Source organism: Monodon monoceros, unplaced genomic scaffold (assembly GCF_005190385.1).
Source record: "Monodon monoceros isolate NGI ecotype Baffin Bay Population unplaced genomic scaffold, NGI_Narwhal_1 Super_Scaffold_7, whole genome shotgun sequence".
NCBI classification, from domain to species: Eukaryota; Metazoa; Chordata; class Mammalia; order Artiodactyla; family Monodontidae; genus Monodon; species Monodon monoceros.
The window spans coordinates 59,637,358-59,651,816 of NW_021703784.1; the positions used below are offsets into that span (position 1 = coordinate 59,637,358).

Sequence of the window (14,459 nt, forward strand, 5' to 3'; positions counted from 1 at the left end):
AAGAAATGGAAAGATATCCCCCATTCCTGGATTAGAAGAATTAATGTTGTTAAAATGTGCATACTACACAAAGCAATCTATAGATTTAATGCAATCACTATCAAAATGCCCATGACACTTTTCACAAAAGTAGAACAAATAATCCTAAAATTTATTTGGAACCACAAAAGACCAAATTGCCAAAGCAGTCTTGAGAAAAAAAGAAAGCTGGAGGTATCACATTCCCTGATTCAGACTATACTACAAAGCTACAGTAAGCAAAACAGCATGGTACTGGCCTAAAAACAGACACATAGATCAATGGAACAGAATAGAGAGCCCAGAAGTATATCTACACACTTATGGTCAGTTAATCTACAACAAAAGAGGTAAGAACACAATGGAGAAAAGACAGTTTCTTCAATAAGTGGTGCTGGGAAAACTGGATAGTTACATTAAAAGAATGGGATTAGCAAAAAATGGGCAGAAGACCTAAAAAGACATTTCCCTGAAGAGATGGCCAACAAGCATGTGAAAAGATGCTCAACATTGCTAATTGTTAGAGAAATGCAAATCAAAGCCACAATGAGGTATCACCTCACACCAGTCATAATGGCCATCATCAAATAGTCTACAAATAATAAATGCTGGAGAGGGTGTGGAGAAAACAGGAACACTTGTATACTATTGCTGAGAATATAAGTTGGTTCAGCCACTATAGAAAAGATTGTGGAGGTTCCTCAAAAATTAAAAATAGGACCACAATATTGTCCAGCATCCACTTCTGGATATATATCCAAAGGAAGTGAAGACAGAGAATTGAAGAGATATATGCACTTCCATGTTTATTGCAGCATTATTCGCAATAGCCAAGATATGGAAACAGCCTAAGTGTCAGTCCATGGCTAAACAGATAAAGATTTACTAAACACATACACAAGGGAATATTTATATTATTCAGTCATGAGAAAGAAGAAAATCCTGCCATGTGTGTGTGACAACACAGATGGACCTTGAGCGTATTATGCTAAGTGAGATAAGTCAGACAGAGAAAGACAAATCCTGTATAATATCACTTATGTGTAGAATCTAAAAAGCCAAACTAGTAAAAACCAGAGAGTAGGATGCTTGTTACAAGGGGTTGGAAGGTGTAGGAATTAGGGAGATGTTGTTTAAGGGTACAAATGTGCAACCAGTAGATAAATAAGTCCTAGACATCTAATGTTCAGATAGTGATTATAAGCAACACACTGTGTTATAAACTTCAAATTTACCAAGACACTATATCTTAATTGTTCCCACCACAATAAAGAAATGATCTTGTGATGTGATAGAGGTGTTAGCTAACTCTATGTTGGTAATATTGCAATATATAAATGTATCAAATCAGCATGGTGTATACCTTAGACTTATGCAATGTTATATGTTAATTATGTCTCAGTAAATAAATAAAATGCACTTCTTACCTGGTTTCTACTTGTCACTCACTTCTTACTCTTCATCTGACACTAGTTAATAATATCTTTGTATTATGAATAACTTTTATATTATGAACTGTATATGGATTATGAAGATCTCTTTTCTACTGATGCCATCTTAATGTGTGGATGTAGGACCAAATGTTCTAGTATTCAGTGTTTCCTCAGTGTTATGTTTTTCTCCCCAATGCCTTTGGACATATCTTTGGGCAGCAGATGAAATGAGATTTTACATGTCGCAACTTCACACATTATTCAGGTTTCCCCTCTTTTTGGAATTCCTGTCCTACTGAATGTCACTATCATACTTCTGTGTCAATGGGTGTCCTACTCATCCTTCTTCCTGCTGACATGAATGCAGTTCACCATGTCCTTTCAATTTATCCATTTAAATCTCTCTTCAATCTCAATTCTTTTTAATCCCCTACCAGCTCTCCAAAAGATTTTGCCTTCACCTTGTCTTTATTGGATTTCTATAATTGTCATCTCATCTACACTCATTCTTATTTTGTGCTTTCCATCTTCCCCAATGTCACGAAAATTTACATCTAGATTTATGGCAGACTCAGAAACTCAGAACAACTTTTTCAACTGAAGATATCTAAAATATCTAGATAAATTTTTAAGACAGATTCTTTGGAGCCTCAAGGAATTTACTGGATAGTGAAGTAATATCTGATGGAAGAGGTAAATAAATTGTAAGCAACTGAAATATTTCCACTACAAATTAAAGCCAACATTTAAGACCTTGGCATACACCAAGGAGGGCAAATAAATTCACAATCAGACATATCATAGTGGAACTGCAGAAAATAAAACAAAACAGCAAAAACAAAGCATTTAGAGAAAAACAGATTTTATCTTCAAACAACTAATAATTAGAGAGAGGGCTGACTTCTCAGCAGCATTGATGGAAGCCAGAAGCCAGTGGAATGGAATTTTAAATATTGAAAGAAAATAGCTGACAAACTCGGATTCTATACAGAGTTAGATATCCTTAAAGAGTTACGGTGGAAGAAAAACATGATTGAAAAGAACACGTTGACAGAGTCTGCTACTTGGAAATGCACATTGAATGAACTACTAAGGCATGTTTTTTCAGGAGAAGGAAAATGTCACCAACAGGTCCTTGCAGTATTTGAGAGGAGGGTCAAAGATTCTATTGATTTTGGTGCCATTTGTTAAGTAGAATATATGTTGCAATTTCTAATATAATGTCAAACAGAAGAGTAACTGTCAAACTAACAGAGAAAAAATGAAGTAACAAACACTTGATCATAGAGCTTATCAAAATTTGTGGGCTACACTGAAAGCAGTGCTTGAGGGAAATTTACATTGAATGCATATGTAAGAAAAAATTATCTGAAATCAGTAATCTAAGTTTCCACCTTAGGAAATGAAGAGGAAATTAAATTTAAATAAGCAAGAGAAAAGAAATAATGAAAACTAAAGCAGAAACCAATAAAATTGAAAACAGGAAATCAGTAGAGAAAATCAATAAAGCCATAATTTGATTCTATGAAAATACCAACAAAAGTGATAATTCAGACTATGAAAAGAAAGAGGGAAGGCACAAATTACTAATACTGGAAATAAAATAGGGGTTATGAATATGAATCCTACAGACATTAAGAGGATGAAGAAAAGAGTACTATGAGCAACTGTTTGCTCTCAAATTTGATAACCTAGATGAAATGCACTACTTCCTTGGAAGACAACAAGCTATCATAGCTTACATGAAAGGAAATAGGTAATCTGAATAGGCCCGTGTGTATTAAAAAAAATTGAATCAATAATTAACAACCCATCCAAAACAGAAAGCATCAGTCCCAGTGGGATTCACTGGTGAATTCTACCAAACATTTAAGGAAGAAATTGTACCAAATATGTACAGTCTCTTTAAGAGGACAGAAGCAGAGGGAATACTTCCTAATTTAATTCATGAGGTCAACATCACCCTGAAAACAAAATCAGTCAAGGACATTACAAGAAAGAGAACTATAAACCTATATCCCTCATGAAAAAAAAAGTAACAAATTAAATCTAATAATGTGTAAAAGAATAATCCACCACAACCAAGTGGGATTTATCTCAGGTATGCAAAACTGATTCAACATTCAGAATCAATTAATGTAATACACCACAACAGACTAAGAAGAAATATCACATGACCATATCAATATATGGAGAAAAACTATTCGACAAAATCCAACACCCATTCATTATAAAAACTTTCAGCAAACTAGGAATAGAGGGGAACTTCTTGAAATTGATAAAAAGACACTAACAAAAACCCTACTGTTAACATCACACTTAATGGTAAGAACCTAGAAGCTTTCCTCTTAAAATGGAATTGGTAAAGGAATCCCGTTTCATCACTCCTATCACACATCCTGTTGGAAGAGTTAGCTAATAAGATAAGAAAAGGAAATAAAAATATACAGATTGGGAAAAAATAAATAACACTGTATTTGTTTGTAGATGACATGATCGTCTATGTAAAAAATGCCAAAGAATCAACAACAGAAGAATCTCCTGGAACTGGTAAGTGAATATAGCAAGGTTGCAGGATGCAAGGGTTAACTTACAAAAATTATTGTTTTTTTATATGCTAGCAATAAACAATTGGAATTTGAGATTAAATACACAATATCATTTAAATTAGCACCCTCAAAAAAGAAATACTTAGGTATAAACCTAATAAAATATGTTCAAGATCTATATAAGGAAAACCACAAAACCCTGATGAAAGAAATCAAAGAATATCTGCATAAATTTAGAGATATTTTGTGTTTAATATTAAGACCAATTCTTCCCAACTTAATCTATAGAGACAGTGCAATCCCAGGCAAAACCCAGCAAGTTATTGTGTGGATATCAACAACTTGATTCTGAAGTTTACAAGGAAAGCAAAAGACCCAGGATAGCCAACAAAATACTGGGGGAAGAACAAAGTCAGAATACTGACACTCCCAGATTTCAAGACTTACTGTGAAGCTATGAAGGTGCTTTGTGACCACCTAGAGGGGTGGGATAGGGAGGGTGGGAGGGAGACGCAAGCGGGAGGAGATATGGGGATATATGTATATGTATAGCTGATTCACTTCGTTATAAAGCAGAAGCTAACACACCATTGTAAAGCTATTATACTCCAATAAAGATTAAAAAAAAATAAAAGACAGTATGGTACTGGCAAAAGGAGACAAATAGAATTGATGAATGGGCTAGAAGATCCAGGAATAGACCCACACAAATATAGTCAACTGATCTTGAGAAAGGAGTCAAGGTAATCCAATGGAAGAAAGGATAGTCTTAACAAAGGGTGCTGGAATAACTGGACATCTACATGCAAAAAAATGAATCTAGGTACAGACCTTGCACTCCTCGCAAAATTAATTCAAAATGGATCGTATTACCTAAATCTAAAATGCAAAACTATGAAACTCCTAGAAGATAACATAGGAGAAAATGTAGGTGACCTTGGGATTGACGATGACACTTTAGATACAAAATCAAAAGCATGATCCATGAAAGAATAAGTTGATAAGTGGACTTCATTAATTTTAAAACTTCTGTTGTATGAAAGATGCTGTTTAATAAAAAAAAGGAAAGATAAGCCAAAGCCTGGGAGCAAGTCTTTGCAAAATATATATCTAATAAAAGGCTGGTATCCCAAATGTACAAAGAATCCTTAAAATACAACAGTAAGAAAACAAGCAACCCAATTAAAAATGGTGCAACATTTTTGAACAGATATTTTAACAAAAACATATAGAAACGGCAAATAAACATGAAAAAATGCTCACCATCTTTGTCATTAGAGAACTGCAAATTAAAACAACAAGATGCCACTACACACCAATTAGGATGGTTAAGAACCCTCATACATTGCTGGTAGGAATGCAAAATGTTACAGTTACTTTGGAAGACTGGTTGGCAGTTTCTTACAAAAAAACAAAACAAAACCCTGTACTCTTACCGTATGATCCAGCAACGAAGCTACTTGGTATTTACTCAAATGAGTTGAAAACTTAAGTTTACACAAAACCTCCCCATGATGTCTATAGAAGCTTTATTCATATTTGCAAACTTGGATGCAAACAAGAGGTCCTTCAGTAGGTTAATAGATTAACAAACTGTGGTACATCCATACAATGGATTATTATTTAGCAAAAAAAGAATTGAGCTATAAAGCCATGAAAAGACATAGAAGAACCTTAAATCACATTGCTATGTGAAAGAAATCAGTCTGATAATGCTACATAATTTATGATTCCAACTATATGAAATAGTGGAAGCCAAAACTTTGGATACTGTAAAAAGATCCGTGGAAACCAGGGGTTGTGGAGAGAAAAAAATGGTGCCAATAGACTTGCTTGATGCAGGGTTGCCACAAACCTTCAGTTTGTAATAAAACACAATACCCATGAAGTGCAATAAAATGAGATATGCCTAAGTACCTATTAGAATGGCCAAAATCCAGATCACTGGCAACTCCAATTGCTGACAAGGGTCTGGCATGAAAGAAGCTCATATTCATTGCTTCTGGGAGTGCAAACGGAATAGCTACTTTGAAAGTCAGTTTGGTTCGTTCTTACAAAACCAAATATTCTTTTTCCTTATGATTAGCAATCATGCTCCTTGGTATTTACCTAAATTATACCTCACAAAAGCTGGCACACAGATGTCTATAGCAGCTTTATTTATAATTTCAAAAACTTGGAAGTAACCAAGATATCCTTCAATAGGTCAATGGATAATAAACTGTGGTACATCTAGACAATGGAATATTATTCAGTTCTAAAAAAAATGAAAAGAATGAAGTGAAATTAAATGAAAAATGAGAAGACATGGAGGAAACTTAAAAGTATATTTCTAAGCGTAAAAAGTGAGACTAAAATGCCTACCTACATACTTTATGATTCCAACTGTATGACATTATGGAAAAGACAAAACTATGGTGTCAGCAGAAAGATGAGTGGTTACAAGGAAAGAATGAGTAGGAGGAGCACAGAGGATTTTTAGGGCAGTGAACCTATTCTGTATATTTAAGGGTTCATTACACTTCATTAGACGTTTTTCAAAACCCATAGAATGTGCAAGACCTATGTAAACTTCATACTCTGAGTGATAATTGATTTTTCAATGTGGGTTCATCACTGTAACGGATGTGCCACTTTGTTGGGGGATGTTGATAATGCAGGAGATGACACGTGCGGGGGCAAGAGGTATATGGGAAATCTCTGTAACTTCTGCTTATTTATGTGTAAACCTAAAAGCACTCTAAAAAATAAGTTCAATAAAAATAAAGCAAAGTTTACAGAATTACTTGGTGAAATTGATAATCCACAACTACTTTGGGAAAGGTTTAGTATTTAGTATGTTTTTTGGTACCTGATAAAACAAACCAAGAAAAAATAAGTAAATACAAAGAGAACTCGAACAATATGATTAGCAACCCAACCTAATGTCCCCATGTAGAACACTGCTCACAACATGTTTTCATTGTGTCGCTAATGAGTTGTAGAAAGCCTTTAGGCTGGGCAGGGGACAGCCACGTGTTTGGGGATTGTTGGTGGATAGTTGAGGGGAGAGGAGAAGAAAGTTGAATACCTGGATGAGGGCATGAAGACATGCATTTGGAGAGCCAATCTAGGGATCAGCCTAAGACAGAGATGTGGTCTTCACCAGCCAGAACTCCCCATGAAGTTGGATCAAAACAGGATGTCCCAACTGCACTCATCACCTGATTTTCAAACCTCTCCCTCCTTTTGTTTTCCCATCACACTCATCCTATTTTAATTTTTCCAGTGTCTCAGGTTCCAAATCATCACCTTTGACTTCTGTCTCTCTTTAGCTCACTACAGTCAGACATCATATTCTCAAATTTTTCCATCCAGTTCAAACCCATGTACATATCATAGACTATGTGCCAGGTGTTCTGCTCAAAAATGGGGTTATAGGCATGAATAAGACATGGTCAGAGAGGGTTCTGCATCAGTCTAGGAGGAAGGAAATGATGAGAGTAGTCTAGGAGGAGGGAGAAACAGAGCTTTAATTGGAGCCCTAATCCTCATTAGATGACTTTACTTCTTGATTCTCTAGAGAATGCATAAGGTGTCATGAAATGTAGATAGTTCTGATGCTAATCATGGGAATCTTTTGAGGCATTCCTCATTTGTTTCTAACTTTTCTAGTTTCTCTTAGAGTTGCGTTTGGTTTTGGGTGCCCACTTTCTATCTGTGATCCAGTTCTTTCACTTTGTACTTGGTGTTGGTGTTTGGTGGTGTTGGATTAACTTCTGTGGGTAGGAATATGTCTCATACTAATTACAGACTCATTTCCAGTTCTGGCTCCTGTCTGGATTCACCTTTAGACCACATATATCCCCCAATGATAATGAGGGGAGAGTGGTATGGGCACATTTGTTTTCTGGACACCTTATTTCATAGTTTTCCATCTATAACTTTTCATTTTTGGGCATCTACTATATATTGGGCATAGATTATCCTATATATCACCTGTATCAATTTGCTCATGAGTCTATTACCTATTCCATATACACACTGCCACTGGGCCTTCATCTTTGCTCTGGTATATTCAATAATTTTTTTCCTCTCTTGTAATTCCTTTTCCACATTGCATCCAGAGTCATCCTTTTGACATCCAAATTTAAATCATGTTTTGTTTAGAAAACTGAAAATTCTACATTGTCTCGTTATAAAATTAAAATGGCTTATCATTCAAGGCCTTTATACTTTAACAAGAATCATACTCTACCATACCTTTCACAACCACTCCTTTTCCTTTTCCTAATACTTACCTCACTCTCTCCCTTAAAAACCACACTCTGCCATCTTCCTTCATTCTCATGGCATTCTTGACTCTAAATATTACCCTGGATGAGCCTTTCCTCCCCACCATTTCTGCCAGGGGTTCTATATTCCTTCTGCCCTAATTCAAGTTTCTCCTTATTTGTGAAGCCTTTCATTAATCTTTAGGTTGAGTACATAGCTCTCTTTTCTGAGCTATCAATAGCACCTTGTACTTATATATATATTATATAGATTTTCCAACTGTTCTTTTTTTAAAGCTTTTTTTTTTAAATTTATTTTTGTCTTCATTGGGTCTTTGTTGCTGCACACGGGCTTTCTCTAGTTGTGGCAAGCGAGGGCTACTCTTTGTTGCAACGTGCAGGCTTCTCATTGCGGTGGCTTCTCTCATTGCGGAGCACAGGCTCTAGGCACGCAGGCTTCAGTAGTTGTGGCACGTGGGCTCAGTAGTTGTGGCTCCCGGGCTCTAGAGTGCAGGCTCAGTAGTTGTGGCGCACGGGCTTAGTTGCTCTGCGGCATGTGGGATCTTCCCAGACCAGGGCTCAAACCTGTGTCCCTTGCATTGGCAGGCGGATTCTTAACCACTGTGCCACCAGGGAAGCCCTCCAACTGTTTCTTAAATTACCTGTTTAGATCGTGTACTCCCCTTCTTCCCACACTTGTAGCTATTATGCATCAACCACCATGTCAAATTCATGTTTTGATCTTAAGAAGTCTTATAGTCTATCCTTGTGTCTCTGTTTTTAGTCTCTGCTCCTTTTGACTTTTTTCATCGCTGTTTCTTTTTCAGTCTCTGTGTCAATTCTTATACCCCTTTCTCTTCCATTTCCCTTCTTTCTTACCAACTTGTCTCTTTAAGCCAAGCTCCTGTTTTCAAATTGTTCCAGAGATATATGCATATAGAATGGGTTCTTTCCCTGAGTCTCTTAGAGTTAAGGCTGACTGCTTTTAGTTTAGGCTTTGGCTTCCTGTGTAGCACAGGGTCTGATTTAAAAATAAGATAAGGAAGTAAAAAAAAAAAAAAAAAAAGAAAAACTTTTTACTGTGTGTTATATCTTGCAAAGACTCAAGGATCTTGAATTATGTGTTTAATAATGACTCAAGTTTAAAAATTATCATAAAAAGAGGACTACTGATTATAAGGTGGGTTGTCCTGTATGGGTCTGAGTGTGAGTGCCCCTGGGTGGGGCATCACACATATAAGCCCTATTCATCACCTTCCTTCACTCCTACCAACTGCTGTGGAAAGGCTTTCAGTTTTATTTCTCTCTCTCTCTCTCATTTCCCAGAAACAATAGTTTTTTTTTTCTTTTTAAGTCAGCAGTGCCTTGGCAATGATGGAAAACTTTTCCACATAAAGAAATGTTGCCATGTCTTATAGATCCTGTCTCAACTTCATTCTTGCAACAGAATTTTAATTTTATCTAAGTTGCTTTAACTTCCTAGAAATAAACATTTCTGCCTGGCCAGTGCTGTTTTTACATACTGTGACCCTAATTATAACTATAATTATGATGTCTAAAATTATAATAGAGCCTGAGAAATTTTGGTTCATGCATATTCTTCTACAAAGGCTTGACTTAGAATATTATTTGACATTTATCATATGGTGATACTGCAGTCTTTTATTACTTTGCCTGCTGAAAGGTGCCTAAAATCTTCTGGAGCTCTGATTACTGAGAGTTAGAGTGGCTAAGGGTCTATCTTTTGTGAGAAGCTCTCATTGAGATCAGAAATGGGTTAGGTGTAGGGGAGAAGAATAGTTGATAAAAGGGTTAGAAAAGAATCCAAGAGCGTTTTTAGGGAGGAATAAAATCTCAATCATAGGCCTTCAGTTCTTGGCTGGGTTGGGAGACCTTTCTTATAGACATGCTCTCAGTGCTTTCTCAGAGACCTCTGTAAACCTCTGTTATGCCCTCAGTGACCATATTTCACGGTATGATGGAACCAGCCTATACTGACTAACGAGAACCAAATGTCAAATGTTCAGGAATTTTGTAAGGCAGTTATTAAGCACAGCCATTATGAAAAATAAATTATATAGGAGCACATCCGCAAATATGAAAGGATAAGTAGCTCCAAGGGCGCATCCTTCTACTGAAACAATAAACAAGCAAGAGAAAAAACATCAGAATCAACTTTGTTGGAAATCTGGAAAATAATCAAAGGTCTATAGTAACCAAGTATCCGCTGATCAAGAAAAAGGCAACTTAAAAATGGTAGGGGAGTGTTGTGGCATTTTTACTTGCCTTTGGGCCACCTTCCTCCCCTGCTTGAGGGAATCTTGAAGATATCAGCCCACGTTCCCATTGTGAGACCCTTGTCCTTGATTTCAAAGGGAGAAGAGCAGACCTTGATCTCAGAGAATTGTGTTTGTCTATTTGGAGCCCTCTGGGGACTATCTGAAGGACTGACGAAAGGCAGTTTTGTGTAGCACAGAGCTGCTTCAGGGCACAAAAGCAGCCAAGTGGAGGGCATTCCTTGCAAACAAGAAAGGTAAATGGACAACCCCTACTGTCTGGGGGAAGATGTTAAGGTTGAGACAAATAATAGACATGCTGAAACTTGGTAGGAAAGACTGGTGAGAGAGATTTTGTGTGGAAGTGGAACAGTAAAAAGTTCCCTGTATGTAGGATTTATACCTCTAAATGATCCTTAGGTTCAGAAGCAGAAAGTGAAGGCTAAAGCAGAGTTGTAAAGGGCCAGGTTAAGCATTGGAGGAATGCTAAACACTGAGCCAGTATGCAAAGCGAGGTGTTTTTTGTTTTGTTTGTTGGTTTGTTTTTTGTTTTGTCTTTAGGCAAAAAAATCTCAGTCAACACAGAAGCTCATGATAAGCTAAAGAACACATTTCAGAGAGCGCAAACCACAAATATCTTTAGAGAAAAAGGTAGAAAAGTACTAAACATATAACCAAAACCCACAGGAACAAACCAAAACAAACCCTGAGCACGAGAAAGATTATGATTTCAAGTGTTACTTTATTATAACATTCAAAATGTTCAGTTTCCCACAAAACAAATTTTAAAACGTGCAAAGAAACAAGAAAATATGACCCATTCACAGAAAAATGAATAGAAACTATCATGAGGAATCAAGTCATAGAAGGTATTCAGCAAGACCTTTAATTCATCTGGCTTAAATATGCTCAAAATGCTAACATAGATCATGGACAAAGATTCAATAACACCAGGGGAATGATGTGCCCCAAATAGTATATATCTCTGAAGAGATACAAATTATAAAAAGGGACCAAACAAATTCTGGGGTTAAAAATTACAATAACTGAAATGAAGAATTCACTAAGAATTTCAACATCAGATTACAGCAGGCAGAATTAAAAACCAGAGAAGTTGAAAATAGGTCATTTAAAATTATCCAGTTTGAGGAACATAAAGATGAAGGAGTGAACAAAAATGAAGAGAGCCTAGGAGACCTGTGGGACACCATCAAGCATACCACATACAGATAATGGAAGTTGTATAAGGAACAAGACAGAGAAATGATGTAAAAGAATTTTGAAGAAACTATGCCCAAAAAGTCATAATTTGATTAAGTACATGAATTTACACATTTAAGAAGCTCAGTGAACTTTAGGGAGGAAAAACACAAGAGGTCCACACTGAGACACTTTATAATAAAACTTTTAAAGGCCAGAGACAAAGAGAGAATCTTGAAAGCAGCAATGGAGAAGTGACTGTCATATACAAGGGAGACTCAGTAAGAAAAAGACTGGATTTCTTAGCAGGAACCATGGAGGCCAGATGGCAGTGGGATGACATATTTAAAGTACATAAAGAAAGAGAAAACCCATAATCCTATATCTGGCAAAACCATCATTCAAAAATAAAGAAGAGGGCTTCCCTGGTGGCGCAGCGGTTGGGAGTCCGCCTGCCGATGCAGGGGACACGGGTTCGTGCCCCAGTCCGGGAAGATCCTACATGCCGCGGAGCGGCAGGGCCTGTGGGCCATGGCTGCTGAGCCTGCGCGTCCGGAGCCTGTGCCCCGCAACGGGAGAGGCCACAACAGTGAGAGGCCCGCGTACCGCAAAAATAAATAAATAAAATAAAGAAGAAGTTAAGACATTCCCAGATTAGCAAATGCTGAGGGAGTTCATCACTAGTAGATATGTCCTACAGGAAATGCTAAAGGGAGTCCTTCAGGTGGAAATGAAAGAACACTTGGCAGTAACTTGAAGCCACATGAAAAAATAACACAGGTAAAGAAATATATAAGCCAGTATTATTGTATTTTTCATTTGTGACTCCTTTTTCTTTCCCAATTTGACTGAAAGACAAATGAATAAAATGATAATGATAAATCTATGTTAAATGAGCACACAAAGTAGAAAGATGTAATTTGTGACGCAACAACATAAAGGGGAGGAGGGATGGAGCAGTGTAGGATCTGAATTTTTATATACTTATGGAAGCTAATGTGATATGAATTCAACATAGATTGTTACAGGTTTGAGAGGCTAATTGTAAGCTCCAGGACAACCAATGCTAAAATAACTTTTAAAATATACAGAAAAGGAAATTAGAAAGGAATCAAAATCATACACTACAAAACAATCAAACACAAAAGAAGGCAGTTAATGGAGACCTTGAGGAACAAAAAAGATATGAAACATATAAAAGACAAAGCAAAATGGCAGAATAAGTGTTTCTTTATCAGTAATTTTTGTAAATGGATTAAACTCTTTCATTAAAAGGTAAATATTCTCGTAATAGAGTGAAAAACAAAATGCAATTATATGCTGTCTGGAAAAGACTCATTTTATATCCAAGACATATAGGACAAAAGTGAAAAGATAGAAAAGGGCACTCCAGGCAAGTAGTTACTAAAAGAGAACTGAGGTATCTATGCTAAGATCAGACAAAATAGACTTTTAAGTCAAAAGTTGTTACAAGAGACAAGGAAGAACACTAAATATTGATAGAAGTTGAACATTCTAGCATAGTAGTGGAACCTTCATGTGTATTCATTCAAATACTGAGACAGAAAGAACACTTCAGTTGGAAACTAAGAAGTAAAGAATCTCAAAGGAGATATCTTCATGTTCAGGCCAACAGGAATGGCAAATTTAGTTTTTTCACTCCCATCTTTTCTCCATTAAAAATGTCTCCTTAGAATAGGGCTGGGTTTTTTTTTTCAAAATATGATTGAACACTTGGTAGCATTTATAAAATTAAAGTTGGGGGGTTTATAAAAACCATAGTTCCTGATCAATAAGCTAGACATCCCATCAAGAAGATATAAAACTTATAAACCTATGAACCTAACAACAGAACTCCAAACCATAGGAAGCAAACATTGAGAAGTGAAGACAGAAATAGACAGTTCTGAAATAATAGTTGGAGATTTCATTGCTGTACTTTCAATAATGGATAAAAACAACTAGGTAGAAGATCAGTAAGGAAACAAGGTAGTTGAACAACACTGTAACCAGCTAGATCTGATAGACGTAAACAGACTCTCCATCCAACAACAGCTAGCAGTGTTTCTGCTGAACAAATTTTCTCAAGAACTTTGTGGATCTTCTATAGATTTCAGTGGGGTTCACTCCTATAGACAAAAGCCACTTCTATGGTTCTTTTCCAGACAAACCCTTCTGGAAAACCCTTGGCCTCCCACTGAGATGGTAGGAAACAGTGACCAAAGCCTTGGCCTCCCGCTGAGATAGTAGGGAACAGTGACCTTAAGCTTCCTAGAGGACTTCTAATTTGGTTGATATCTGTGAGGCAAACGCTTATCTTCTTGAAAGGACCATTTTTGTGCCTGATTCCTTTACCTTTTAATCTTTCTGAGGTTTTAGGAAAAGGTTGTACAATCATAATCAACAGAGATTCAAGACTGTGAATCTCTTTATTCTAATGGGTTTTGCCCTTTGCAGAGGCTGAGAAATTTCAAAATTGTAAGGCCTTGGCTCCTTTTTGTTTAACAGTTCTTTCCCCAATTTATCTTTCTTTTCTCACATTTTATCATAAGCAGCAAGAAGAAATCAGGAGGCACTTTTAACACCTTACTTGGAAGTCTCCCTAAGTATAAAACCAGCTTTTAAGTATTTCCTTGTACATAACTCCAGGACATAATTTTGCTAAGCTTTCTATCACTACATAACAAGAATCCTCTTCCTTCTGTTTCTAATAACATGTCCCTCAATTTC

General features: G+C 36.5%; 2 protein-coding genes across 6 annotated transcripts in view; one reads left to right on the top strand and one right to left on the bottom strand.

Annotated features, from left to right (window-relative positions):
* ZNF215 (zinc finger protein 215) overlaps positions 1–14,459 on the top strand; it is a 193,123-nt gene that overhangs the window by 45,331 nt on the left and 133,333 nt on the right. For 2 of the 4 annotated variants that reach the window (XM_029207138.1, XM_029207136.1), the window contains exon 1: positions 1,999–4,001. The exons of 1 other annotated variant lie outside the window; for it this stretch is intronic. The gene's annotated coding sequence lies outside the window, so the exon portion shown is untranslated. Of the gene's footprint in view, positions 1–1,998; positions 4,002–14,459 lie in introns of those variants that run through there. One more of the 4 variants, XM_029207134.1, reaches the window with a different exon arrangement.
* Positions 1–14,459, bottom strand: part of LOC114886549 (interferon-induced very large GTPase 1-like) — a 30,628-nt gene that overhangs the window by 8,210 nt on the left and 7,959 nt on the right. The gene's annotated exons all lie outside the window — the stretch shown is intronic.